Source organism: Equus asinus, unplaced genomic scaffold, assembly GCF_041296235.1.
Source record: "Equus asinus isolate D_3611 breed Donkey unplaced genomic scaffold, EquAss-T2T_v2 contig_28, whole genome shotgun sequence".
NCBI lineage: Eukaryota > Metazoa > Chordata > Mammalia > Perissodactyla > Equidae > Equus > Equus asinus.
In genome coordinates this window covers 1-27,500 of record NW_027224938.1, presented here as the reverse complement: position 1 = coordinate 27,500, position 27,500 = coordinate 1, and the positions used below count along the sequence as shown (strand labels likewise).

The window sequence follows — 27,500 nt, the reverse complement described above, 5'->3', positions numbered from 1 at the left end:
TAAGTTTGTCCCTGTCAGTTGTCTCGCTTTTCCTTCCAGAAGCCCCCTTCCCGGGGTGGGGGGGAGGGGGGGAGGTGGTGGTGGTGGGGGGGGGTAGGGGGGTGGGTGGGTCTGAGTTTCAAGCTCCACCTGACTAGGATCCCATTCTGCTTTCGCCTTCGGCGGTCCTGCCTCGCTTGGAAACGCTGCTACGTTGCTCCTGGTGGATGAGCTTGCGTTCGTTTTGAGTTTGAGAACGCTGGATGCAAAGACGAGGAGTCTTGATGGCTGAGGCTTTTGGTGTCCCCTCACTCGGGGCCTCCCTCTCTTCCCGCCTCCCCCCGCCTCCCCACCCACCCCCTCACACCCGACCCCTACCACCCCAGGGCCCCGGCCGGGCCCCGCCCCTCCAGGCCGCATCTGTCAGAGGGAGTTGAAAAGCCTCCTGACAGGACACGTCCTCCCTCAGCAGCCAGCCCTTCCTGGCTCCCTGGCTTCAGCTTTCCGTTCGCGTGGCTCGGGCAGCCTTTCGCATCTTCTTTGCACCTGCCTGTGTTTGCAACAGAGGACCGTGGCCAAGGGATCCAGGAAACCGGGAGGAGAGCTGGCTTCCGGGGAGGCGAATGGGAAGGACAGGGAGGCAGAGAGGGAGCCTTGCCTCAGAGAACGGACTTTGAACCCCCGAAGGGAAAAGTCCTCCAGATAAATCACGTCTTCCCCACCGAATCCAAGAGCCATACTCGCTCGCTGTGGAAAAATGGGGACATCCCGGTCAAAGCAGGACGAGAGAGGACCCAAAGCTCCCTCCTCTCCCCGTTCAGCCATCGTCGTCCTGGGAGGGAGTCTCTTCGCGGTTCGCTTCTCCTGCCGGCCCCGTTTCCCTCCTGCCAACCCAGCGCCTCTATCGCCTGCTCCTCGCTTCCTCGGGCTGCGGGCTGCGGGCTGCGGGATGGGGGAGGGGGGGGGTGCGGTGCGCGTCGCTCCCTGCCAGCTCGTGCCCGGGGTGGTTCTGACGGGTCCCCGGATCTGATCTCCGAGGAGCACCTTCTGCGGGGAGAAGCGGGACTGCGTCCCTGTCAGTTTCCCGAGCGCGGGACCGGAGCCTTGCCCCGAAACGCAGGCTCAGGAGACCGAAGTCCTGAGCTGAAACCCAAGGGGCGCCGGTCTCCCTGCGAGTGACGTGCCCTCCCTGAGCTGCGCTTTCCTCCTCTGGTGCGAGGGGGTCCTGGCGTTCGTGCCTCTTGCGGGGGCGAGTGCTGGTGAGAACGCAAGCGGGAAATACGGAGCAGACCGCTCAGCACGGAGCGCGGCCTCGGTGGGGGCCCGGGCCTCGGCCGCCGTCCTTCCCCACGAGCCTACTTCTTGCCGCCGAGGCTCATCCAGCACCCAGGGATCGATCGCCTGGCTGCTTCCGGCCAGACACTCTCCTAGGTGCTGGCCACCCAGCAGCCGAGAACGCGGGTGCCAATCTCGGCCTCCGGGCGTTCGCCTCCTCGCCTCTGGGGCCGCAAGACCAGCGGTGTGCTACGCATGCCGGCCAGAGGTGGCAGAACCTGACGAGGACACGTGCCGTGGAAAATGGAGAGCTTGGCGCCCCGGAGGGCCTCGTCGGACGTCTGTGGATGGCCGTCGCTCTCTTTGCCGAAGCCCGCCCCCTGCCCATCTTCTCTCCGTCCCAGGGTCCCCTTTCCAGTGGGACGCAAGAAGGCCCACAGGGCCCAAACGCTGGAGACGGGCAGCGCACACAGCGCGCCCTGGGTCCCGGGGGGTGCGGCGGGAAAGCCTTGCGGCACAGAACCCTGAAGCCCAGAGGTCTCGAGACAGGGAGAGCCGGGACGTCGGCAGGCACCGACGGGCCTTCGGACGCGACTCTTCCTCCCCGTCATCACACCGTGCTGCTCCTCCCTCCGTCCTGGGCGCGAGCGCGCTCTTGGGAAGACGGAGGCGCCTTCGTCGGTGACCTAGCGGGCGGGAGATCCCGGGCAACGTCCCCAGCGGCACTTGAGCAGAACGGGGACGCTGCGGTCGGTCGTCGGGGAGGGGCTTCTACATGTCTGGTAGATGGAGCTGCTTTCTCGTGCCAAGTTCTCTGGGCCCTGACTTTTCTGCCTGCTCCTTCTATCAACTCAGTAAGGTCGGGGGTGCCCGGCAGAAAGAGGAAAAGAGCCAGAGCGAAGAAGCGGAGAGAAAGGAACACACAAACCCGGACGCACACACACACACAGGCACACAGACACACAGGCGCGCGCGCGCGCGCGCACACACACACACACACACACACACACACGCCTACACACCCACTCGCACAACCCGCACAAGCACACGCACACGCAAGCGCAGACAGAGCGCGCCAGCGAGCTCCGGTGCCTGCCTGTGGTTCCTGGGCGATGGCGGGGCAGCGATGCCGGGAGCCCGGGACTCCTGAGAGCCTGTCTGCGCGGCCTAGGGCCCCAGGGGTGATCGCCAGCCCCGGGGCCCCTGCCTCCTGGCCCGGGCCCAGCTCCAGCACCACCGCCCTCCTGGGGGGGAAGCGAGCTCTTGGGCAGAGCCTCTCTGGGTCAGGGTGGGTGTCTGTCTAGGTCCGTGTCTTGGATCCTCTCCGTGTCGCCGTTTCTCTGTTTCTCCGTGTCTCTGTCTCTGTCTCTGTCTCTGGGTCTCTGGGCTGGCGCCAGCAGGAGCTGTCCAGGGTCCCCGCGAGGGGCGGGTTGGGGGCGGGGTGCCGGTCTCCTGGGCGGCGCTGGCGGGGGGGAAGTGTGGCCGCCCCGCCTCCCCGCTCCCTCAGGGGCAGCGCGGCGGGCTTCCGCTGACGCCCTCTGGTCGCGCCGGTGGCTCCGCCTGGGTTTGGGCAAGTCGGGGCCCGGCCGGCGCCGCAGAGGTCAGGGCTCCCGCTGGGAGGCCCCTCGGGCCGGAGGGGACTCAGAGGAGCACGGGCCCGGCGGCCCGACGCCCCGACGCCTCGGGCCAAGTGCCCCGCGCCACCCCCCTCCCAGCAGCCGCATCTCCTGCGACCCATCGCCGGATCCGAGCGGCCAGGGCGGCCTGGAGTGTTCCCGGGCCGCGAGGGGAGAGCGCCCAGCCAGGCGCCCCGCCCCCATCCCCGCCCCCACCGCCGCCCCCACCACCCCTCGTTTCCCACCGCCGCCCGCCCCGCCCCGCCTCCTCGCACCCCGGGCTGCTCCAGGCCTCCGCGCCCTGGGAGGGCAGCAGGGCGGGGCAGCGCAGGGTTTGGCTGGCCCGCTGGCCGCGCCCGAGGCGGCCGCGGCGGGAGGCAGCAGCGGGAGGAAGGCGGCAGGCCGGGCGCGGGCGCAGGGGGCGCCGGCGGCGGGTGCGCGTCACAGAGGCCTGGGCGCGCGCGAGCCGCGGGCCGGGCGACGCGGCGCGGCTTCTTAGGGGCGCCGGCGGCAGGCGCCAGCGTCTACGGCCATACCACCCTGAACGCGCCCGATCTCGTCTGATCTCGGAAGCTAAGCAGGGTCGGGCCTGGTTAGTACTTGGATGGGAGACCGCCTGGGAATACCGGGTGCTGTAGGCTTTTGCCTCCCTCGCCTTTTGCCGCCGGCCGGGCGCGGCTCCCTCCGCGCTCCTGCCGCCCCTCCTCCGTCCTGCGGCCTCCGGCCTCCGTCCTCCGCGGACGCCCCCCACCCCTCCAGCCAGCCCGACCCCCCCCACCCTCCCCCTCCCCTCCCGCCCCCCTCCGCACCGCGGGCCCGCCGGCGCCGCCCATGGGCAGGGCCCAACCCCTCCCCGCCACAGCCCAACCCTTCCAGCTCGCGGCCCCACCCGAACCCAGGGCCAATCGGGGCCAGCCCGGCGGGACCGGGACCGGGACCGGGACCGGGACCGGGACCGGGACCCCGACGCCGCACACGCCGCCGGCCGGCTCCCTCTGGCCTCGGCCTCTTCCCACCCGCTCGGCTCCCGCTCCGGTGACACCCCAGCCCTTCCCTCGGCGCCCCGCCCCCGCCGCCCCAGCCGCCGGGTAGAGTCGTCCTGTCAGGTGGAACGGATTCCACGGCGGTGCCGGGAGGCCCAAACGGGTCCCAAAGCGACCAGCCCCGCCCACCGAGGAAAGGCACCTGGTCAGGCTTTTCCAGACACCGCCCGCTTCTCCAAGGACAGGGCGGACTGGGTTAGAGAGGAGCGTCTCGGGCACCTCACCCAAGACTGGATGGCTTCTGCCTTTGCTGGCGTCTCTGCCGCTGCAGGTCATCTTCTAAAACCTGGTACCCGCTTGCTTGTCCTTGAGAGGCTCATTCACAATCAACACTCCTTTCCCGACCTAAGTTTGTCCCTGTCAGTTTGTCTCGCTTTTCCTTCCAGAAGCCCCCTTCCCGGGGTGGGGGGGAGGGGGGGAGGTGGTGGTGGTGGGGGGGGGTAGGGGGTGGGTGGGTCTGAGTTTCAAGCTCCACCTGACTAGGATCCCATTCTGCTTTCGCCTTCGGGCGGTCCTGCCTCGCTTGGAAACGCTGCTACGTTGCTCCTGGTGGATGAGCTTGCGTTCGTTTTGAGTTTGAGAACGCTGGATGCAAAGACGAGGAGTCTTGATGGCTGAGGCTTTTGGTGTCCCCTCACTCGGGGGCCTCCCTCTCTTCCCGCCTCCCCCCGCCTCCCCACCCACCCCCTCACACCCGACCCCTACCACCCCAGGGCCCCGGCCGGGCCCCGCCCCTCCAGGCCGCATCTGTCAGAGGGAGTTGAAAAGCCTCCTGACAGGACACGTCCTCCCTCAGCAGCCAGCCCTTCCTGGCTCCCTGGCTTCAGCTTTCCGTTCGCGTGGCTCGGGCAGCCTTTCGCATCTTCTTTGCACCTGCCTGTGTTTGCAACAGAGGACCGTGGCCAAGGGATCCAGGAAACCGGGAGGAGAGCTGGCTTCCGGGGAGGCGAATGGGAAGGACAGGGAGGCAGAGAGGGAGCCTTGCCTCAGAGAACGGACTTTGAACCCCCGAAGGGAAAAGTCCTCCAGATAAATCACGTCTTCCCCACCGAATCCAAGAGCCATACTCGCTCGCTGTGGAAAAATGGGGACATCCCGGTCAAAGCAGGACGAGAGAGGACCCAAAGCTCCCTCCTCTCCCCGTTCAGCCATCGTCGTCCTGGGAGGGAGTCTCTTCGCGGTTCGCTTCTCCTGCCGGCCCCGTTTCCCCTCCTGCCAACCCAGCGCCTCTATCGCCTGCTCCTCGCTTCCTCGGGCTGCGGGCTGCGGGCTGCGGGATGGGGGAGGGGGGGGTGCGGTGCGCGTCGCTCCCTGCCAGCTCGTGCCCGGGGTGGTTCTGACGGGTCCCCGGATCTGATCTCCGAGGAGCACCTTCTGCGGGGAGAAGCGGGACTGCGTCCCTGTCAGTTTCCCGGAGCGCGGGACCGGAGCCTTGCCCCGAAACGCAGGCTCGGGAGACCGAAGTCCTGAGCTGAAACCCAAGGGGCGCCGTCTCCCGCGAGTGACGTGCCCTCCCTGAGCTGCGCTTTCCTCCTCTGGTGCGAGGGGGTCCTGGCGTTCGTGCCTCCTTGCGGGGGCGAGTGCTGGTGAGAACGCAAGCGGGAAATACGGAGCAGACCGCTCAGCACGGAGCGCGGCCTCGGTGGGGGCCCGGGCCTCGGCCGCCGTCCTTCCCCACGAGCCTACTTCTTGCCGCCGAGGCTCATCCGGCACCCAGGGATCGATCGCCTGGCTGCTTCCGGCCAGACACTCTCCTAGGTGCTGGCCACCCAGCAGCCGAGAACGCGGGTGCCAATCTCGGCCTCCGGGGCGTTCGCCTCCTCGCCTCTGGGGCCGCAAGACCAGCGGTGTGCCTACCTACACATGCCGGCCAGAGGTGGCAGAACCTGACGAGGACACGTGCCGTGGAAAATGGAGAGCTTGGCGCCCCGGAGGGCCTCGTCGGACGTCTGTGGATGGCCGTCGCTCTCTTTGCCGAAGCCCGCCCCCTGCCCATCTTCTCTCCGTCCCAGGGTCCCCTTTCCAGTGGGACGCAAGAAGGCCCACAGGGCCCAAACGCTGGAGACGGGCAGCGCACACAGCGCGCCCTGGGTCCCGGGGGGTGCGGCGGGAAAGCCTTGCGGCACAGAACCCTGAAGCCCAGAGGTCTCGAGACAGGGAGAGCCAGGACGTCGGCAGGCACCGACGGGCCTTCGGACGCGACTCTTCCTCCCCGTCATCACACCGTGCTGTTCCTCCCTCCGTCCTGGGCGCGAGCGCGCTCTTGGGAAGACGGAGGCGCCTTCGTCGGTGACCTAGCGGGCGGGAGATCCCGGGCAACGTCCCCAGCGGCACTTGAGCAGAACGGGGACGCTGCGGTCGGTCGTCGGGGAGGGGCTTCTACATGTCTGGTAGATGGAGCTGCTTTCTCGTGCCAAGTTCTCTGGGCCCTGACTTTTCTGCCTGCTCCTTCTATCAACTCAGTAAGGTCGGGGGTGCCCGGCAGAAAGAGGAAAAGAGCCAGAGCGAAGAAGCGGAGAGAAAGGAACACACAAACCCGGACGCACACACACACACAGGCACACAGACACACAGGCGCGCGCGCGCGCGCGCACACACACACACACACACACACACACACGCCTACACACCCACTCGCACAACCCGCACAAGCACACGCACACGCAAGCGCAGACAGAGCGCGCCAGCGAGCTCCGGTGCCTGCCTGTGGTTCCTGGGCGATGGCGGGGCAGCGATGCCGGGAGCCCGGGACTCCTGAGAGCCTGTCTGCGCGGCCTAGGGCCCCAGGGGTGATCGCCAGCCCCGGGGCCCCTGCCTCCTGGCCCGGGCCCAGCTCCAGCACCACCGCCCTCCTGGGGGGGAAGCGAGCTCTTGGGCAGAGCCTCTCTGGGTCAGGGTGGGTGTCTGTCTAGGTCCGTGTCTTGGATCCTCTCCGTGTCGCCGTTTCTCTGTTTCTCCGTGTCTCTGTCTCTGTCTCTGTCTCTGGGTCTCTGGGCTGGCGCCAGCAGGAGCTGTCCAGGGTCCCCGCGAGGGGCGGGTTGGGGGCGGGGTGCCGGTCTCCTGGGCGGCGCTGGCGGGGGGGAAGTGTGGCCGCCCCGCCTCCCCGCTCCCTCAGGGGCAGCGCGGCGGGCTTCCGCTGACGCCCTCTGGTCGCGCCGGTGGCTCCGCCTGGGTTTGGGCAAGTCGGGGCCCGGCCGGCGCCGCAGAGGTCAGGGCTCCCGCTGGGAGGCCCCTCGGGCCGGAGGGGACTCAGAGGAGCACGGGCCCGGCGGCCCGACGCCCCGACGCCTCGGGCCAAGTGCCCCGCGCCACCCCCCTCCCAGCAGCCGCATCTCCTGCGACCCATCGCCGGATCCGAGCGGCCAGGGCGGCCTGGAGTGTTCCCGGGCCGCGAGGGGAGAGCGCCCAGCCAGGCGCCCCGCCCCCATCCCCGCCCCCACCGCCGCCCCCACCACCCCTCGTTTCCCACCGCCGCCCGCCCCGCCCCGCCTCCTCGCACCCCGGGCTGCTCCAGGCCTCCGCGCCCTGGGAGGGCAGCAGGGCGGGGCAGCGCAGGGTTTGGCTGGCCCGCTGGCCGCGCCCGAGGCGGCCGCGGCGGGAGGCAGCAGCGGGAGGAAGGCGGCAGGCCGGGCGCGGGCGCAGGGGGCGCCGGCGGCGGGTGCGCGTCACAGAGGCCTGGGCGCGCGCGAGCCGCGGGCCGGGCGACGCGGCGCGGCTTCTTAGGGGCGCCGGCGGCAGGCGCCAGCGTCTACGGCCATACCACCCTGAACGCGCCCGATCTCGTCTGATCTCGGAAGCTAAGCAGGGTCGGGCCTGGTTAGTACTTGGATGGGAGACCGCCTGGGAATACCGGGTGCTGTAGGCTTTTGCCTCCCTCGCCTTTTGCCGCCGGCCGGGCGCGGCTCCCTCCGCGCTCCTGCCGCCCCTCCTCCGTCCTGCGGCCTCCGGCCTCCGTCCTCCGCGGACGCCCCCCACCCCTCCAGCCAGCCCGACCCCCCCCACCCTCCCCCTCCCCTCCCGCCCCCCTCCGCACCGCGGGCCCGCCGGCGCCGCCCATGGGCAGGGCCCAACCCCTCCCCGCCACAGCCCAACCCTTCCAGCTCGCGGCCCCACCCGAACCCAGGGCCAATCGGGGCCAGCCCGGCGGGACCGGGACCGGGACCGGGACCGGGACCGGGACCGGGACCCCGACGCCGCACACGCCGCCGGCCGGCTCCCTCTGGCCTCGGCCTCTTCCCACCCGCTCGGCTCCCGCTCCGGTGACACCCCAGCCCTTCCCTCGGCGCCCCGCCCCCGCCGCCCCAGCCGCCGGGTAGAGTCGTCCTGTCAGGTGGAACGGATTCCACGGCGGTGCCGGGAGGCCCAAACGGGTCCCAAAGCGACCAGCCCCGCCCACCGAGGAAAGGCACCTGGTCAGGCTTTTCCAGACACCGCCCGCTTCTCCAAGGACAGGGCGGACTGGGTTAGAGAGGAGCGTCTCGGGCACCTCACCCAAGACGGGATGGCTTCTGCCTTTGCTGGCGTCTCTGCCGCTGCAGGTCATCTTCTAAAACCTGGTACCCGCTTGCTTGTCCTTGAGAGGCTCATTCACAATCAACACTCCTTTCCCGACCTAAGTTTGTCCCTGTCAGTTTGTCTCGCTTTTCCTTCCAGAAGCCCCCTTCCCGGGGTGGGGGGGAGGGGGGGAGGTGGTGGTGGTGGGGGGGGGTAGGGGGGTGGGTGGGTCTGAGTTTCAAGCTCCACCTGACTAGGATCCCATTCTGCTTTCGCCTTCGGGCGGTCCTGCCTCGCTTGGAAACGCTGCTACGTTGCTCCTGGTGGATGAGCTTGCGTTCGTTTTGAGTTTGAGAACGCTGGATGCAAAGACGAGGAGTCTTGATGGCTGAGGCTTTTGGTGTCCCCTCACTCGGGGGCCTCCCTCTCTTCCCGCCTCCCCCCGCCTCCCCACCCACCCCCTCACACCCGACCCCTACCACCCCAGGGCCCCGGCCGGGCCCCGCCCCTCCAGGCCGCATCTGTCAGAGGGAGTTGAAAAGCCTCCTGACAGGACACGTCCTCCCTCAGCAGCCAGCCCTTCCTGGCTCCCTGGCTTCAGCTTTCCGTTCGCGTGGCTCGGGCAGCCTTTCGCATCTTCTTTGCACCTGCCTGTGTTTGCAACAGAGGACCGTGGCCAAGGGATCCAGGAAACCGGGAGGAGAGCTGGCTTCCGGGGAGGCGAATGGGAAGGACAGGGAGGCAGAGAGGGAGCCTTGCCTCAGAGAACGGACTTTGAACCCCCGAAGGGAAAAGTCCTCCAGATAAATCACGTCTTCCCCACCGAATCCAAGAGCCATACTCGCTCGCTGTGGAAAAATGGGGACATCCCGGTCAAAGCAGGACGAGAGAGGACCCAAAGCTCCCTCCTCTCCCCGTTCAGCCATCGTCGTCCTGGGAGGGAGTCTCTTCGCGGTTCGCTTCTCCTGCCGGCCCCGTTTCCCCTCCTGCCAACCCAGCGCCTCTATCGCCTGCTCCTCGCTTCCTCGGGCTGCGGGCTGCGGGCTGCGGGATGGGGGAGGGGGGGGTGCGGTGCGCGTCGCTCCCTGCCAGCTCGTGCCCGGGGTGGTTCTGACGGGTCCCCGGATCTGATCTCCGAGGAGCACCTTCTGCGGGGAGAAGCGGGACTGCGTCCCTGTCAGTTTCCCGGAGCGCGGGACCGGAGCCTTGCCCCGAAACGCAGGCTCGGGAGACCGAAGTCCTGAGCTGAAACCCAAGGGGCGCCGTCTCCCGCGAGTGACGTGCCCTCCCTGAGCTGCGCTTTCCTCCTCTGGTGCGAGGGGGTCCTGGCGTTCGTGCCTCCTTGCGGGGGCGAGTGCTGGTGAGAACGCAAGCGGGAAATACGGAGCAGACCGCTCAGCACGGAGCGCGGCCTCGGTGGGGGCCCGGGCCTCGGCCGCCGTCCTTCCCCACGAGCCTACTTCTTGCCGCCGAGGCTCATCCAGCACCCAGGGATCGATCGCCTGGCTGCTTCCGGCCAGACACTCTCCTAGGTGCTGGCCACCCAGCAGCCGAGAACGCGGGTGCCAATCTCGGCCTCCGGGGCGTTCGCCTCCTCGCCTCTGGGGCCGCAAGACCAGCGGTGTGCCTACGCATGCCGGCCAGAGGTGGCAGAACCTGACGAGGACACGTGCCGTGGAAAATGGAGAGCTTGGCGCCCCGGAGGGCCTCGTCGGACGTCTGTGGATGGCCGTCGCTCTCTTTGCCGAAGCCCGCCCCCTGCCCATCTTCTCTCCGTCCCAGGGTCCCCTTTCCAGTGGGACGCAAGAAGGCCCACAGGGCCCAAACGCTGGAGACGGGCAGCGCACACAGCGCGCCCTGGGTCCCGGGGGGTGCGGCGGGAAAGCCTTGCGGCACAGAACCCTGAAGCCCAGAGGTCTCGAGACAGGGAGAGCCGGGACGTCGGCAGGCACCGACGGGCCTTCGGACGCGACTCTTCCTCCCCGTCATCACACCGTGCTGCTCCTCCCTCCGTCCTGGGCGCGAGCGCGCTCTTGGGAAGACGGAGGCGCCTTCGTCGGTGACCTAGCGGGCGGGAGATCCCGGGCAACGTCCCCAGCGGCACTTGAGCAGAACGGGGACGCTGCGGTCGGTCGTCGGGGAGGGGCTTCTACATGTCTGGTAGATGGAGCTGCTTTCTCGTGCCAAGTTCTCTGGGCCCTGACTTTTCTGCCTGCTCCTTCTATCAACTCAGTAAGGTCGGGCGTGCCCGGCAGAAAGAGGAAAAGAGCCAGAGCGAAGAAGCGGAGAGAAAGGAACACACAAACCCGGACGCACACACACACACAGGCACACAGACACACAGGCGCGCGCGCGCGCGCGCACACACACACACACACACACACACACACGCCTACACACCCACTCGCACAACCCGCACAAGCACACGCACACGCAAGCGCAGACAGAGCGCGCCAGCGAGCTCCGGTGCCTGCCTGTGGTTCCTGGGCGATGGCGGGGCAGCGATGCCGGGAGCCCGGGACTCCTGAGAGCCTGTCTGCGCGGCCTAGGGCCCCAGGGGTGATCGCCAGCCCCGGGGCCCCTGCCTCCTGGCCCGGGCCCAGCTCCAGCACCACCGCCCTCCTGGGGGGGAAGCGAGCTCTTGGGCAGAGCCTCTCTGGGTCAGGGTGGGTGTCTGTCTAGGTCCGTGTCTTGGATCCTCTCCGTGTCGCCGTTTCTCTGTTTCTCCGTGTCTCTGTCTCTGTCTCTGTCTCTGGGTCTCTGGGCTGGCGCCAGCAGGAGCTGTCCAGGGTCCCCGCGAGGGGCGGGTTGGGGGCGGGGTGCCGGTCTCCTGGGCGGCGCTGGCGGGGGGAAGTGTGGCCGCCCCGCCTCCCCGCTCCCTCAGGGGCAGCGCGGCGGGCTTCCGCTGACGCCCTCTGGTCGCGCCGGTGGCTCCGCCTGGGTTTGGGCAAGTCGGGGCCCGGCCGGCGCCGCAGAGGTCAGGGCTCCCGCTGGGAGGCCCCTCGGGCCGGAGGGGACTCAGAGGAGCACGGGCCCGGCGGCCCGACGCCCCGACGCCTCGGGCCAAGTGCCCCGCGCCACCCCCCTCCCAGCAGCCGCATCTCCTGCGACCCATCGCCGGATCCGAGCGGCCAGGGCGGCCTGGAGTGTTCCCGGGCCGCGAGGGGAGAGCGCCCAGCCAGGCGCCCCGCCCCCATCCCCGCCCCCACCGCCGCCCCCACCACCCCTCGTTTCCCACCGCCGCCCGCCCCGCCCCGCCTCCTCGCACCCCGGGCTGCTCCAGGCCTCCGCGCCCTGGGAGGGCAGCAGGGCGGGGCAGCGCAGGGTTTGGCTGGCCCGCTGGCCGCGCCCGAGGCGGCCGCGGCGGGAGGCAGCAGCGGGAGGAAGGCGGCAGGCCGGGCGCGGGCGCAGGGGGCGCCGGCGGCGGGTGCGCGTCACAGAGGCCTGGGCGCGCGCGAGCCGCGGGCCGGGCGACGCGGCGCGGCTTCTTAGGGGCGCCGGCGGCAGGCGCCAGCGTCTACGGCCATACCACCCTGAACGCGCCCGATCTCGTCTGATCTCGGAAGCTAAGCAGGGTCGGGCCTGGTTAGTACTTGGATGGGAGACCGCCTGGGAATACCGGGTGCTGTAGGCTTTTGCCTCCCTCGCCTTTTGCCGCCGGCCGGGCGCGGCTCCCTCCGCGCTCCTGCCGCCCCTCCTCCGTCCTGCGGCCTCCGGCCTCCGTCCTCCGCGGACGCCCCCCACCCCTCCAGCCAGCCCGACCCCCCCCACCCTCCCCCTCCCCTCCCGCCCCCCTCCGCACCGCGGGCCCGCCGGCGCCGCCCATGGGCAGGGCCCAACCCCTCCCCGCCACAGCCCAACCCTTCCAGCTCGCGGCCCCACCCGAACCCAGGGCCAATCGGGGCCAGCCCGGCGGGACCGGGACCGGGACCGGGACCGGGACCCCGACGCCGCACACGCCGCCGGCCGGCTCCCTCTGGCCTCGGCCTCTTCCCACCCGCTCGGCTCCCGCTCCGGTGACACCCCAGCCCTTCCCTCGGCGCCCCGCCCCCGCCGCCCCAGCCGCCGGGTAGAGTCGTCCTGTCAGGTGGAACGGATTCCACGGCGGTGCCGGGAGGCCCAAACGGGTCCCAAAGCGACCAGCCCCGCCCACCGAGGAAAGGCACCTGGTCAGGCTTTTCCAGACACCGCCCGCTTCTCCAAGGACAGGGCGGACTGGGTTAGAGAGGAGCGTCTCGGGCACCTCACCCAAGACGGGATGGCTTCTGCCTTTGCTGGCGTCTCTGCCGCTGCAGGTCATCTTCTAAAACCTGGTACCCGCTTGCTTGTCCTTGAGAGGCTCATTCACAATCAACACTCCTTTCCCGACCTAAGTTTGTCCCTGTCAGTTTGTCTCGCTTTTCCTTCCAGAAGCCCCCTTCCCGGGGTGGGGGGGAGGGGGGGAGGTGGTGGTGGTGGGGGGGGGGTAGGGGGGTGGGTGGGTCTGAGTTTCAAGCTCCACCTGACTAGGATCCCATTCTGCTTTCGCCTTCGGGCGGTCCTGCCTCGCTTGGAAACGCTGCTACGTTGCTCCTGGTGGATGAGCTTGCGTTCGTTTTGAGTTTGAGAACGCTGGATGCAAAGACGAGGAGTCTTGATGGCTGAGGCTTTTGGTGTCCCCTCACTCGGGGGCCTCCCTCTCTTCCCGCCTCCCCCCGCCTCCCCACCCACCCCCTCACACCCGACCCCTACCACCCCAGGGCCCCGGCCGGGCCCCGCCCCTCCAGGCCGCATCTGTCAGAGGGAGTTGAAAAGCCTCCTGACAGGACACGTCCTCCCTCAGCAGCCAGCCCTTCCTGGCTCCCTGGCTTCAGCTTTCCGTTCGCGTGGCTCGGGCAGCCTTTCGCATCTTCTTTGCACCTGCCTGTGTTTGCAACAGAGGACCGTGGCCAAGGGATCCAGGAAACCGGGAGGAGAGCTGGCTTCCGGGGAGGCGAATGGGAAGGACAGGGAGGCAGAGAGGGAGCCTTGCCTCAGAGAACGGACTTTGAACCCCCGAAGGGAAAAGTCCTCCAGATAAATCACGTCTTCCCCACCGAATCCAAGAGCCATACTCGCTCGCTGTGGAAAAATGGGGACATCCCGGTCAAAGCAGGACGAGAGAGGACCCAAAGCTCCCTCCTCTCCCCGTTCAGCCATCGTCGTCCTGGGAGGGAGTCTCTTCGCGGTTCGCTTCTCCTGCCGGCCCCGTTTCCCCTCCTGCCAACCCAGCGCCTCTATCGCCTGCTCCTCGCTTCCTCGGGCTGCGGGCTGCGGGCTGCGGGATGGGGGAGGGGGGGGGTGCGGTGCGCGTCGCTCCCTGCCAGCTCGTGCCCGGGGTGGTTCTGACGGGTCCCCGGATCTGATCTCCGAGGAGCACCTTCTGCGGGGAGAAGCGGGACTGCGTCCCTGTCAGTTTCCCGGAGCGCGGGACCGGAGCCTTGCCCCGAAACGCAGGCTCGGGAGACCGAAGTCCTGAGCTGAAACCCAAGGGGCGCCGTCTCCCGCGAGTGACGTGCCCTCCCTGAGCTGCGCTTTCCTCCTCTGGTGCGAGGGGGTCCTGGCGTTCGTGCCTCCTTGCGGGGGCGAGTGCTGGTGAGAACGCAAGCGGGAAATACGGAGCAGACCGCTCAGCACGGAGCGCGGCCTCGGTGGGGGCCCGGGCCTCGGCCGCCGTCCTTCCCCACGAGCCTACTTCTTGCCGCCGAGGCTCATCCAGCACCCAGGGATCGATCGCCTGGCTGCTTCCGGCCAGACACTCTCCTAGGTGCTGGCCACCCAGCAGCCGAGAACGCGGGTGCCAATCTCGGCCTCCGGGGCGTTCGCCTCCTCGCCTCTGGGGCCGCAAGACCAGCGGTGTGCCTACGCATGCCGGCCAGAGGTGGCAGAACCTGACGAGGACACGTGCCGTGGAAAATGGAGAGCTTGGCGCCCCGGAGGGCCTCGTCGGACGTCTGTGGATGGCCGTCGCTCTCTTTGCCGAAGCCCGCCCCCTGCCCGTCTTCTCTCCGTCCCAGGGTCCCCTTTCCAGTGGGACGCAAGAAGGCCCACAGGGCCCAAACGCTGGAGACGGGCAGCGCACACAGCGCGCCCTGGGTCCCGGGGGGTGCGGCGGGAAAGCCTTGCGGCACAGAACCCTGAAGCCCAGAGGTCTCGAGACAGGGAGAGCCGGGACGTCGGCAGGCACCGACGGGCCTTCGGACGCGACTCTTCCTCCCCGTCATCACACCGTGCTGCTCCTCCCTCCGTCCTGGGCGCGAGCGCGCTCTTGGGAAGACGGAGGCGCCTTCGTCGGTGACCTAGCGGGCGGGAGATCCCGGGCAACGTCCCCAGCGGCACTTGAGCAGAACGGGGACGCTGCGGTCGGTCGTCGGGGAGGGGCTTCTACATGTCTGGTAGATGGAGCTGCTTTCTCGTGCCAAGTTCTCTGGGCCCTGACTTTTCTGCCTGCTCCTTCTATCAACTCAGTAAGGTCGGGGGTGCCCGGCAGAAAGAGGAAAAGAGCCAGAGCGAAGAAGCGGAGAGAAAGGAACACACAAACCCGGACGCACACACACACACAGGCACACAGACACACAGGCGCGCGCGCGCGCGCGCACACACACACACACACACACACACACACGCCTACACACCCACTCGCACAACCCGCACAAGCACACGCACACGCAAGCGCAGACAGAGCGCGCCAGCGAGCTCCGGTGCCTGCCTGTGGTTCCTGGGCGATGGCGGGGCAGCGATGCCGGGAGCCCGGGACTCCTGAGAGCCTGTCTGCGCGGCCTAGGGCCCCAGGGGTGATCGCCAGCCCCGGGGCCCCTGCCTCCTGGCCCGGGCCCAGCTCCAGCACCACCGCCCTCCTGGGGGGGAAGCGAGCTCTTGGGCAGAGCCTCTCTGGGTCAGGGTGGGTGTCTGTCTAGGTCCGTGTCTTGGATCCTCTCCGTGTCGCCGTTTCTCTGTTTCTCCGTGTCTCTGTCTCTGTCTCTGTCTCTGGGTCTCTGGGCTGGCGCCAGCAGGAGCTGTCCAGGGTCCCCGCGAGGGGCGGGTTGGGGGCGGGGTGCCGGTCTCCTGGGCGGCGCTGGCGGGGGGGAAGTGTGGCCGCCCCGCCTCCCCGCTCCCTCAGGGGCAGCGCGGCGGGCTTCCGCTGACGCCCTCTGGTCGCGCCGGTGGCTCCGCCTGGGTTTGGGCAAGTCGGGGCCCGGCCGGCGCCGCAGAGGTCAGGGCTCCCGCTGGGAGGCCCCTCGGGCCGGAGGGGACTCAGAGGAGCACGGGCCCGGCGGCCCGACGCCCCGACGCCTCGGGCCAAGTGCCCCGCGCCACCCCCCTCCCAGCAGCCGCATCTCCTGCGACCCATCGCCGGATCCGAGCGGCCAGGGCGGCCTGGAGTGTTCCCGGGCCGCGAGGGGAGAGCGCCCAGCCAGGCGCCCCGCCCCCATCCCCGCCCCCACCGCCGCCCCCACCACCCCTCGTTTCCCACCGCCGCCCGCCCCGCCCCGCCTCCTCGCACCCCGGGCTGCTCCAGGCCTCCGCGCCCTGGGAGGGCAGCAGGGCGGGGCAGCGCAGGGTTTGGCTGGCCCGCTGGCCGCGCCCGAGGCGGCCGCGGCGGGAGGCAGCAGCGGGAGGAAGGCGGCAGGCCGAGCGCGGGCGCAGGGGGCGCCGGCGGCGGGTGCGCGTCACAGAGGCCTGGGCGCGCGCGAGCCGCGGGCCGGGCGACGCGGCGCGGCTTCTTAGGGGCGCCGGCGGCAGGCGCCAGCGTCTACGGCCATACCACCCTGAACGCGCCCGATCTCGTCTGATCTCGGAAGCTAAGCAGGGTCGGGCCTGGTTAGTACTTGGATGGGAGACCGCCTGGGAATACCGGGTGCTGTAGGCTTTTGCCTCCCTCGCCTTTTGCCGCCGGCCGGGCGCGGCTCCCTCCGCGCTCCTGCCGCCCCTCCTCCGTCCTGCGGCCTCCGGCCTCCGTCCTCCGCGGACGCCCCCCACCCCTCCAGCCAGCCCGACCCCCCCCACCCTCCCCCTCCCCTCCCGCCCCCCTCCGCACCGCGGGCCCGCCGGCGCCGCCCATGGGCAGGGCCCAACCCCTCCCCGCCACAGCCCAACCCTTCCAGCTCGCGGCCCCACCCGAACCCAGGGCCAATCGGGGCCAGCCCGGCGGGACCGGGACCGGGACCGGGACCGGGACCGGGACCGGGACCGGGACCCCGACGCCGCACACGCCGCCGGCCGGCTCCCTCTGGCCTCGGCCTCTTCCCACCCGCTCGGCTCCCGCTCCGGTGACACCCCAGCCCTTCCCTCGGCGCCCCGCCCCCGCCGCCCCAGCCGCCGGGTAGAGTCGTCCTGTCAGGTGGAACGGATTCCACGGCGGTGCCGGGAGGCCCAAACGGGTCCCAAAGCGACCAGCCCCGCCCACCGAGGAAAGGCACCTGGTCAGGCTTTTCCAGACACCGCCCGCTTCTCCAAGGACAGGGCGGACTGGGTTAGAGAGGAGCGTCTCGGGCACCTCACCCAAGACGGGATGGCTTCTGCCTTTGCTGGCGTCTCTGCCGCTGCAGGTCATCTTCTAAAACCTGGTACCCGCTTGCTTGTCCTTGAGAGGCTCATTCACAATCAACACTCCTTTCCCGACCTAAGTTTGTCCCTGTCAGTTTGTCTCGCTTTTCCTTCCAGAAGCCCCCTTCCCGGGGTGGGGGGGAGGGGGGGAGGTGGTGGTGGTGGGGGGGGGTAGGGGGGTGGGTGGGTCTGAGTTTCAAGCTCCACCTGACTAGGATCCCATTCTGCTTTCGCCTTCGGGCGGTCCTGCCTCGCTTGGAAACGCTGCTACGTTGCTCCTGGTGGATGAGCTTGCGTTCGTTTTGAGTTTGAGAACGCTGGATGCAAAGACGAGGAGTCTTGATGGCTGAGGCTTTTGGTGTCCCCTCACTCGGGGGCCTCCCTCTCTTCCCGCCTCCCCCCGCCTCCCCACCCACCCCCTCACACCCGACCCCTACCACCCCAGGGCCCCGGCCGGGCCCCGCCCCTCCAGGCCGCATCTGTCAGAGGGAGTTGAAAAGCCTCCTGACAGGACACGTCCTCCCTCAGCAGCCAGCCCTTCCTGGCTCCCTGGCTTCAGCTTTCCGTTCGCGTGGCTCGGGCAGCCTTTCGCATCTTCTTTGCACCTGCCTGTGTTTGCAACAGAGGACCGTGGCCAAGGGATCCAGGAAACCGGGAGGAGAGCTGGCTTCCGGGGAGGCGAATGGGAAGGACAGGGAGGCAGAGAGGGAGCCTTGCCTCAGAGAACGGACTTTGAACCCCCGAAGGGAAAAGTCCTCCAGATAAATCACGTCTTCCCCACCGAATCCAAGAGCCATACTCGCTCGCTGTGGAAAAATGGGGACATCCCGGTCAAAGCAGGACGAGAGAGGACCCAAAGCTCCCTCCTCTCCCCGTTCAGCCATCGTCGTCCTGGGAGGGAGTCTCTTCGCGGTTCGCTTCTCCTGCCGGCCCCGTTTCCCCTCCTGCCAACCCAGCGCCTCTCTCGCCTGCTCCTCGCTTCCTCGGGCTGCGGGCTGCGGGCTGCGGGATGGGGGAGGGGGGGGGTGCGGTGCGCGTCGCTCCCTGCCAGCTCGTGCCCGGGGTGGTTCTGACGGGTCCCCGGATCTGATCTCCGAGGAGCACCTTCTGCGGGGAGAAGCGGGACTGCGTCCCTGTCAGTTTCCCGGAGCGCGGGACCGGAGCCTTGCCCCGAAACGCAGGCTCGGGAGACCGAAGTCCTGAGCTGAAACCCAAGGGGCGCCGTCTCCCGCGAGTGACGTGCCCTCCCTGAGCTGCGCTTTCCTCCTCTGGTGCGAGGGGGTCCTGGCGTTCGTGCCTCCTTGCGGGGGCGAGTGCTGGTGAGAACGCAAGCGGGAAATACGGAGCAGACCGCTCAGCACGGAGCGCGGCCTCGGTGGGGGCCCGGGCCTCGGCCGCCGTCCTTCCCCACGAGCCTACTTCTTGCCGCCGAGGCTCATCCAGCACCCAGGGATCGATCGCCTGGCTGCTTCCGGCCAGACACTCTCCTAGGTGCTGGCCACCCAGCAGCCGAGAACGCGGGTGCCAATCTCGGCCTCCGGGGCGTTCGCCTCCTCGCCTCTGGGGCCGCAAGACCAGCGGTGTGCCTACGCATGCCGGCCAGAGGTGGCAGAACCTGACGAGGACACGTGCCGTGGAAAATGGAGAGCTTGGCGCCCCGGAGGGCCTCGTCGGACGTCTGTGGATGGCCGTCGCTCTCTTTGCCGAAGCCCGCCCCCTGCCCATCTTCTCTCCGTCCCAGGGTCCCCTTTCCAGTGGGACGCAAGAAGGCCCACAGGGCCCAAACGCTGGAGACGGGCAGCGCACACAGCGCGCCCTGGGTCCCGGGGGGTGCGGCGGGAAAGCCTTGCGGCACAGAACCCTGAAGCCCAGAGGTCTCGAGACAGGGAGAGCCGGGACGTCGGCAGGCACCGACGGGCCTTCGGACGCGACTCTTCCTCCCCGTCATCACACCGTGCTGCTCCTCCCTCCGTCCTGGGCGCGAGCGCGCTCTTGGGAAGACGGAGGCGCCTTCGTCGGTGACCTAGCGGGCGGGAGATCCCGGGCAACGTCCCCAGCGGCACTTGAGCAGAACGGGGACGCTGCGGTCGGTCGTCGGGGAGGGGCTTCTACATGTCTGGTAGATGGAGCTGCTTTCTCGTGCCAAGTTCTCTGGGCCCTGACTTTTCTGCCTGCTCCTTCTATCAACTCAGTAAGGTCGGGGGTGCCCGGCAGAAAGAGGAAAAGAGCCAGAGCGAAGAAGCGGAGAGAAAGGAACACACAAACCCGGACGCACACACACACACAGGCACACAGACACACAGGCGCGCGCGCGCGCGCGCGCACACACACACACACACACACACACACGCCTACACACCCACTCGCACAACCCGCACAAGCACACGCACACGCAAGCGCAGACAGAGCGCGCCAGCGAGCTCCGGTGCCTGCCTGTGGTTCCTGGGCGATGGCGGGGCAGCGATGCCGGGAGCCCGGGACTCCTGAGAGCCTGTCTGCGCGGCCTAGGGCCCCAGGGGTGATCGCCAGCCCCGGGGCCCCTGCCTCCTGGCCCGGGCCCAGCTCCAGCACCACCGCCCTCCTGGGGGGGAAGCGAGCTCTTGGGCAGAGCCTCTCTGGGTCAGGGTGGGTGTCTGTCTAGGTCCGTGTCTTGGATCCTCTCCGTGTCGCCGTTTCTCTGTTTCTCCGTGTCTCTGTCTCTGTCTCTGTCTCTGGGTCTCTGGGCTGGCGCCAGCAGGAGCTGTCCAGGGTCCCCGCGAGGGGCGGGTTGGGGGCGGGGTGCCGGTCTCCTGGGCGGCGCTGGCGGGGGGGAAGTGTGGCCGCCCCGCCTCCCCGCTCCCTCAGGGGCAGCGCGGCGGGCTTCCGCTGACGCCCTCTGGTCGCGCCGGTGGCTCCGCCTGGGTTTGGGCAAGTCGGGGCCCGGCCGGCGCCGCAGAGGTCAGGGCTCCCGCTGGGAGGCCCCTCGGGCCGGAGGGGACTCAGAGGAGCACGGGCCCGGCGGCCCGACGCCCCGACGCCTCGGGCCAAGTGCCCCGCGCCACCCCCCTCCCAGCAGCCGCATCTCCTGCGACCCATCGCCGGATCCGAGCGGCCAGGGCGGCCTGGAGTGTTCCCGGGCCGCGAGGGGAGAGCGCCCAGCCAGGCGCCCCGCCCCCATCCCCGCCCCCACCGCCGCCCCCACCACCCCTCGTTTCCCACCGCCGCCCGCCCCGCCCCGCCTCCTCGCACCCCGGGCTGCTCCAGGCCTCCGCGCCCTGGGAGGGCAGCAGGGCGGGGCAGCGCAGGGTTTGGCTGGCCCGCTGGCCGCGCCCGAGGCGGCCGCGGCGGGAGGCAGCAGCGGGAGGAAGGCGGCAGGCCGGGCGCGGGCGCAGGGGGCGCCGGCGGCGGGTGCGCGTCACAGAGGCCTGGGCGCGCGCGAGCCGCGGGCCGGGCGACGCGGCGCGGCTTCTTAGGGGCGCCGGCGGCAGGCGCCAGCGTCTACGGCCATACCACCCTGAACGCGCCCGATCTCGTCTGATCTCGGAAGCTAAGCAGGGTCGGGCCTGGTTAGTACTTGGATGGGAGACCGCCTGGGAATACCGGGTGCTGTAGGCTTTTGCCTCCCTCGCCTTTTGCCGCCGGCCGGGCGCGGCTCCCTCCGCGCTCCTGCCGCCCCTCCTCCGTCCTGCGGCCTCCGGCCTCCGTCCTCCGCGGACGCCCCCCACCCCTCCAGCCAGCCCGACCCCCCCCACCCTCCCCCTCCCCTCCCGCCCCCCTCCGCACCGCGGGCCCGCCGGCGCCGCCCATGGGCAGGGCCCAACCCCTCCCCGCCACAGCCCAACCCTTCCAGCTCGCGGCCCCACCCGAACCCAGGGCCAATCGGGGCCAGCCCGGCGGGACCGGGACCGGGACCGGGACCGGGACCCCGACGCCGCACACGCCGCCGGCCGGCTCCCTCTGGCCTCGGCCTCTTCCCACCCGCTCGGCTCCCGCTCCGGTGACACCCCAGCCCTTCCCTCGGCGCCCCGCCCCCGCCGCCCCAGCCGCCGGGTAGAGTCGTCCTGTCAGGTGGAACGGATTCCACGGCGGTGCCGGGAGGCCCAAACGGGTCCCAAAGCGACCAGCCCCGCCCACCGAGGAAAGGCACCTGGTCAGGCTTTTCCAGACACCGCCCGCTTCTCCAAGGACAGGGCGGACTGGGTTAGAGAGGAGCGTCTCGGGCACCTCACCCAAGACGGGATGGCTTCTGCCTTTGCTGGCGTCTCTGCCGCTGCAGGTCATCTTCTAAAACCTGGTACCCGCTTGCTTGTCCTTGAGAGGCTCATTCACAATCAACACTCCTTTCCCGACCTAAGTTTGTCCCTGTCAGTTTGTCTCGCTTTTCCTTCCAGAAGCCCCCTTCCCGGGGTGGGGGGGAGGGGGGGAGGTGGTGGTGGTGGGGGGGGGGTAGGGGGGTGGGTGGGTCTGAGTTTCAAGCTCCACCTGACTAGGATCCCATTCTGCTTTCGCCTTCGGGCGGTCCTGCCTCGCTTGGAAACGCTGCTACGTTGCTCCTGGTGGATGAGCTTGCGTTCGTTTTGAGTTTGAGAACGCTGGATGCAAAGACGAGGAGTCTTGATGGCTGAGGCTTTTGGTGTCCCCTCACTCGGGGGCCTCCCTCTCTTCCCGCCTCCCCCCGCCTCCCCACCCACCCCCTCACACCCGACCCCTACCACCCCAGGGCCCCGGCCGGGCCCCGCCCCTCCAGGCCGCATCTGTCAGAGGGAGTTGAAAAGCCTCCTGACAGGACACGTCCTCCCTCAGCAGCCAGCCCTTCCTGGCTCCCTGGCTTCAGCTTTCCGTTCGCGTGGCTCGGGCAGCCTTTCGCATCTTCTTTGCACCTGCCTGTGTTTGCAACAGAGGACCGTGGCCAAGGGATCCAGGAAACCGGGAGGAGAGCTGGCTTCCGGGGAGGCGAATGGGAAGGACAGGGAGGCAGAGAGGGAGCCTTGCCTCAGAGAACGGACTTTGAACCCCCGAAGGGAAAAGTCCTCCAGATAAATCACGTCTTCCCCACCGAATCCAAGAGCCATACTCGCTCGCTGTGGAAAAATGGGGACATCCCGGTCAAAGCAGGACGAGAGAGGACCCAAAGCTCCCTCCTCTCCCCGTTCAGCCATCGTCGTCCTGGGAGGGAGTCTCTTCGCGGTTCGCTTCTCCTGCCGGCCCCGTTTCCCCTCCTGCCAACCCAGCGCCTCTATCGCCTGCTCCTCGCTTCCTCGGGCTGCGGGCTGCGGGCTGCGGGATGGGGGAGGGGGGGGGTGCGGTGCGCGTCGCTCCCTGCCAGCTCGTGCCCGGGGTGGTTCTGACGGGTCCCCGGATCTGATCTCCGAGGAGCACCTTCTGCGGGGAGAAGCGGGACTGCGTCCCTGTCAGTTTCCCGGAGCGCGGGACCGGAGCCTTGCCCCGAAACGCAGGCTCGGGAGACCGAAGTCCTGAGCTGAAACCCAAGGGGCGCCGTCTCCCGCGAGTGACGTGCCCTCCCTGAGCTGCGCTTTCCTCCTCTGGTGCGAGGGGGTCCTGGCGTTCGTGCCTCCTTGCGGGGGCGAGTGCTGGTGAGAACGCAAGCGGGAAATACGGAGCAGACCGCTCAGCACGGAGCGCGGCCTCGGTGGGGGCCCGGGCCTCGGCCGCCGTCCTTCCCCACGAGCCTACTTCTTGCCGCCGAGGCTCATCCAGCACCCAGGGATCGATCGCCTGGCTGCTTCCGGCCAGACACTCTCCTAGGTGCTGGCCACCCAGCAGCCGAGAACGCGGGTGCCAATCTCGGCCTCCGGGGCGTTCGCCTCCTCGCCTCTGGGGCCGCAAGACCAGCGGTGTGCCTACGCATGCCGGCCAGAGGTGGCAGAACCTGACGAGGACACGTGCCGTGGAAAATGGAGAGCTTGGCGCCCCGGAGGGCCTCGTCGGACGTCTGTGGATGGCCGTCGCTCTCTTTGCCGAAGCCCGCCCCCTGCCCATCTTCTCTCCGTCCCAGGGTCCCCTTTCCAGTGGGACGCAAGAAGGCCCACAGGGCCCAAACGCTGGAGACGGGCAGCGCACACAGCGCGCCCTGGGTCCCGGGGGGTGCGGCGGGAAAGCCTTGCGGCACAGAACCCTGAAGCCCAGAGGTCTCGAGACAGGGAGAGCCGGGACGTCGGCAGGCACCGACGGGCCTTCGGACGCGACTCTTCCTCCCCGTCATCACACCGTGCTGCTCCTCCCTCCGTCCTGGGCGCGAGCGCGCTCTTGGGAAGACGGAGGCGCCTTCGTCGGTGACCTAGCGGGCGGGAGATCCCGGGCAACGTCCCCAGCGGCACTTGAGCAGAACGGGGACGCTGCGGTCGGTCGTCGGGGAGGGGCTTCTACATGTCTGGTAGATGGAGCTGCTTTCTCGTGCCAAGTTCTCTGGGCCCTGACTTTTCTGCCTGCTCCTTCTATCAACTCAGTAAGGTCGGGGGTGCCCGGCAGAAAGAGGAAAAGAGCCAGAGCGAAGAAGCGGAGAGAAAGGAACACACAAACCCGGACGCACACACACACACAGGCACACAGACACACAGGCGCGCGCGCGCGCGCGCACACACACACACACACACACACACACACGCCTACACACCCACTCGCACAACCCGCACAAGCACACGCACACGCAAGCGCAGACAGAGCGCGCCAGCGAGCTCCGGTGCCTGCCTGTGGTTCCTGGGCGATGGCGGGGCAGCGATGCCGGGAGCCCGGGACTCCTGAGAGCCTGTCTGCGCGGCCTAGGGCCCCAGGGGTGATCGCCAGCCCCGGGGCCCCTGCCTCCTGGCCCGGGCCCAGCTCCAGCACCACCGCCCTCCTGGGGGGGAAGCGAGCTCTTGGGCAGAGCCTCTCTGGGTCAGGGTGGGTGTCTGTCTAGGTCCGTGTCTTGGATCCTCTCCGTGTCGCCGTTTCTCTGTTTCTCCGTGTCTCTGTCTCTGTCTCTGTCTCTGGGTCTCTGGGCTGGCGCCAGCAGGAGCTGTCCAGGGTCCCCGCGAGGGGCGGGTTGGGGGCGGGGTGCCGGTCTCCTGGGCGGCGCTGGCGGGGGGAAGGGTGGCCGCCCCGCCTCCCCGCTCCCTCAGGGGCAGCGCGGCGGGCTTCCGCTGACGCCCTCTGGTCGCGCCGGTGGCTCCGCCTGGGTTTGGGCAAGTCGGGGCCCGGCCGGCGCCGCAGAGGTCAGGGCTCCCGCTGGGAGGCCCCTCGGGCCGGAGGGGACTCAGAGGAGCACGGGCCCGGCGGCCCGACGCCCCGACGCCTCGGGCCAAGTGCCCCGCGCCACCCCCCTCCCAGCAGCCGCATCTCCTGCGACCCATCGCCGGATCCGAGCGGCCAGGGCGGCCTGGAGTGTTCCCGGGCCGCGAGGGGAGAGCGCCCAGCCAGGCGCCCCGCCCCCATCCCCGCCCCCACCGCCGCCCCCACCACCCCTCGTTTCCCACCGCCGCCCGCCCCGCCCCGCCTCCTCGCACCCCGGGCTGCTCCAGGCCTCCGCGCCCTGGGAGGGCAGCAGGGCGGGGCAGCGCAGGGTTTGGCTGGCCCGCTGGCCGCGCCCGAGGCGGCCGCGGCGGGAGGCAGCAGCGGGAGGAAGGCGGCAGGCCGGGCGCGGGCGCAGGGGGCGCCGGCGGCGGGTGCGCGTCACAGAGGCCTGGGCGCGCGCGAGCCGCGGGCCGGGCGACGCGGCGCGGCTTCTTAGGGGCGCCGGCGGCAGGCGCCAGCGTCTACGGCCATACCACCCTGAACGCGCCCGATCTCGTCTGATCTCGGAAGCTAAGCAGGGTCGGGCCTGGTTAGTACTTGGATGGGAGACCGCCTGGGAATACCGGGTGCTGTAGGCTTTTGCCTCCCTCGCCTTTTGCCGCCGGCCGGGCGCGGCTCCCTCCGCGCTCCTGCCGCCCCTCCTCCGTCCTGCGGCCTCCGGCCTCCGTCCTCCGCGGACGCCCCCCACCCCTCCAGCCAGCCCGACCCCCCCCACCCTCCCCCTCCCCTCCCGCCCCCCTCCGCACCGCGGGCCCGCCGGCGCCGCCCATGGGCAGGGCCCAACCCCTCCCCGCCACAGCCCAACCCTTCCAGCTCGCGGCCCCACCCGAACCCAGGGCCAATCGGGGCCAGCCCGGCGGGACCGGGACCGGGACCGGGACCGGGACCGGGACCGGGACCGGGACCCCGACGCCGCACACGCCGCCGGCCGGCTCCCTCTGGCCTCGGCCTCTTCCCACCCGCTCGGCTCCCGCTCCGGTGACACCCCAGCCCTTCCCTCGGCGCCCCGCCCCCGCCGCCCCAGCCGCCGGGTAGAGTCGTCCTGTCAGGTGGAACGGATTCCACGGCGGTGCCGGGAGGCCCAAACGGGTCCCAAAGCGACCAGCCCCGCCCACCGAGGAAAGGCACCTGGTCAGGCTTTTCCAGACACCGCCCGCTTCTCCAAGGACAGGGCGGACTGGGTTAGAGAGGAGCGTCTCGGGCACCTCACCCAAGACGGGATGGCTTCTGCCTTTGCTGGCGTCTCTGCCGCTGCAGGTCATCTTCTAAAACCTGGTACCCGCTTGCTTGTCCTTGAGAGGCTCATTCACAATCAACACTCCTTTCCCGACCTAAGTTTGTCCCTGTCAGTTTGTCTCGCTTTTCCTTCCAGAAGCCCCCTTCCCGGGGTGGGGGGGAGGGGGGGAGGTGGTGGTGGTGGGGGGGGGTAGGGGGGTGGGTGGGTCTGAGTTTCAAGCTCCACCTGACTAGGATCCCATTCTGCTTTCGCCTTCGGGCGGTCCTGCCTCGCTTGGAAACGCTGCTACGTTGCTCCTGGTGGATGAGCTTGCGTTCGTTTTGAGTTTGAGAACGCTGGATGCAAAGACGAGGAGTCTTGATGGCTGAGGCTTTTGGTGTCCCCTCACTCGGGGGCCTCCCTCTCTTCCCGCCTCCCCCCGCCTCCCCACCCACCCCCTCACACCCGACCCCTACCACCCCAGGGCCCCGGCCGGGCCCCGCCCCTCCAGGCCGCATCTGTCAGAGGGAGTTGAAAAGCCTCCTGACAGGACACGTCCTCCCTCAGCAGCCAGCCCTTCCTGGCTCCCTGGCTTCAGCTTTCCGTTCGCGTGGCTCGGGCAGCCTTTCGCATCTTCTTTGCACCTGCCTGTGTTTGCAACAGAGGACCGTGGCCAAGGGATCCAGGAAACCGGGAGGAGAGCTGGCTTCCGGGGAGGCGAATGGGAAGGACAGGGAGGCAGAGAGGGAGCCTTGCCTCAGAGAACGGACTTTGAACCCCCGAAGGGAAAAGTCCTCCAGATAAATCACGTCTTCCCCACCGAATCCAAGAGCCATACTCGCTCGCTGTGGAAAAATGGGGACATCCCGGTCAAAGCAGGACGAGAGAGGACCCAAAGCTCCCTCCTCTCCCCGTTCAGCCATCGTCGTCCTGGGAGGGAGTCTCTTCGCGGTTCGCTTCTCCTGCCGGCCCCGTTTCCCCTCCTGCCAACCCAGCGCCTCTCTCGCCTGCTCCTCGCTTCCTCGGGCTGCGGGCTGCGGGCTGCGGGATGGGGGAGGGGGGGGTGCGGTGCGCGTCGCTCCCTGCCAGCTCGTGCCCGGGGTGGTTCTGACGGGTCCCCGGATCTGATCTCCGAGGAGCACCTTCTGCGGGGAGAAGCGGGACTGCGTCCCTGTCAGTTTCCCGGAGCGCGGGACCGGAGCCTTGCCCCGAAACGCAGGCTCGGGAGACCGAAGTCCTGAGCTGAAACCCAAGGGGCGCCGTCTCCCGCGAGTGACGTGCCCTCCCTGAGCTGCGCTTTCCTCCTCTGGTGCGAGGGGGTCCTGGCGTTCGTGCCTCCTTGCGGGGGCGAGTGCTGGTGAGAACGCAAGCGGGAAATACGGAGCAGACCGCTCAGCACGGAGCGCGGCCTCGGTGGGGGCCCGGGCCTCGGCCGCCGTCCTTCCCCACGAGCCTACTTCTTGCCGCCGAGGCTCATCCAGCACCCAGGGATCGATCGCCTGGCTGCTTCCGGCCAGACACTCTCCTAGGTGCTGGCCACCCAGCAGCCGAGAACGCGGGTGCCAATCTCGGCCTCCGGGGCGTTCGCCTCCTCGCCTCTGGGGCCGCAAGACCAGCGGTGTGCCTACGCATGCCGGCAGAGGTGGCAGAACCTGACGAGGACACGGTGCCGTGGAAAATGGAGAGCTTGGCGCCCCTGGAGGGCCTCGTCGGACGTCTGTGGATGGCCGTCGCTCTCTTTGCCGAAGCCCGCCCCCTGCCCATCTTCTCTCCGTCCCAGGGTCCCCTTTCCAGTGGGACGCAAGAAGGCCCACAGGGCCCAAACGCTGGAGACGGGCAGCGCACACAGCGCGCCCTGGGTCCCGGGGGGTGCGGCGGGAAAGCCTTGCGGCACAGAACCCTGAAGCCCAGAGGTCTCGAGACAGGGAGAGCCGGGACGTCGGCAGGCACCGACGGGCCTTCGGACGCGACTCTTCCTCCCCGTCATCACACCGTGCTGCTCCTCCCTCCGTCCTGGGCGCGAGCGCGCTCTTGGGAAGACGG

At 69.6% G+C, this 27,500-nt stretch overlaps 6 non-coding genes across 6 annotated transcripts; all 6 read left to right on the top strand.

The window, feature by feature from the left end:
• The first annotated feature begins 3,392 nt into the window (after window positions 1-3,392).
• On the top strand, window positions 3,393-3,511 carry LOC139043537 (5S ribosomal RNA). Its single transcript, XR_011500625.1, has one exon. It is a non-coding gene; the product is annotated as a 5S ribosomal RNA (ribosomal RNA).
• A 4,148-nt stretch (window positions 3,512-7,659) lies between these two features.
• On the top strand, window positions 7,660-7,778 carry LOC139043542 (5S ribosomal RNA). The gene has a single exon (XR_011500630.1). It is a non-coding gene; the product is annotated as a 5S ribosomal RNA (ribosomal RNA).
• A 4,144-nt stretch (window positions 7,779-11,922) lies between these two features.
• On the top strand, window positions 11,923-12,041 carry LOC139043541 (5S ribosomal RNA). The gene has a single exon (XR_011500629.1). It is a non-coding gene; the product is annotated as a 5S ribosomal RNA (ribosomal RNA).
• A 4,135-nt stretch (window positions 12,042-16,176) lies between these two features.
• On the top strand, window positions 16,177-16,295 carry LOC139043540 (5S ribosomal RNA). The gene has a single exon (XR_011500628.1). It is a non-coding gene; the product is annotated as a 5S ribosomal RNA (ribosomal RNA).
• Window positions 16,296-20,447: 4,152 nt separating this feature from the next.
• On the top strand, window positions 20,448-20,566 carry LOC139043539 (5S ribosomal RNA). Its single transcript, XR_011500627.1, has one exon. It is a non-coding gene; the product is annotated as a 5S ribosomal RNA (ribosomal RNA).
• Window positions 20,567-24,700: 4,134 nt separating this feature from the next.
• On the top strand, window positions 24,701-24,819 carry LOC139043536 (5S ribosomal RNA). Its single transcript, XR_011500624.1, has one exon. It is a non-coding gene; the product is annotated as a 5S ribosomal RNA (ribosomal RNA).
• Window positions 24,820-27,500: the final 2,681 nt, after the last annotated feature.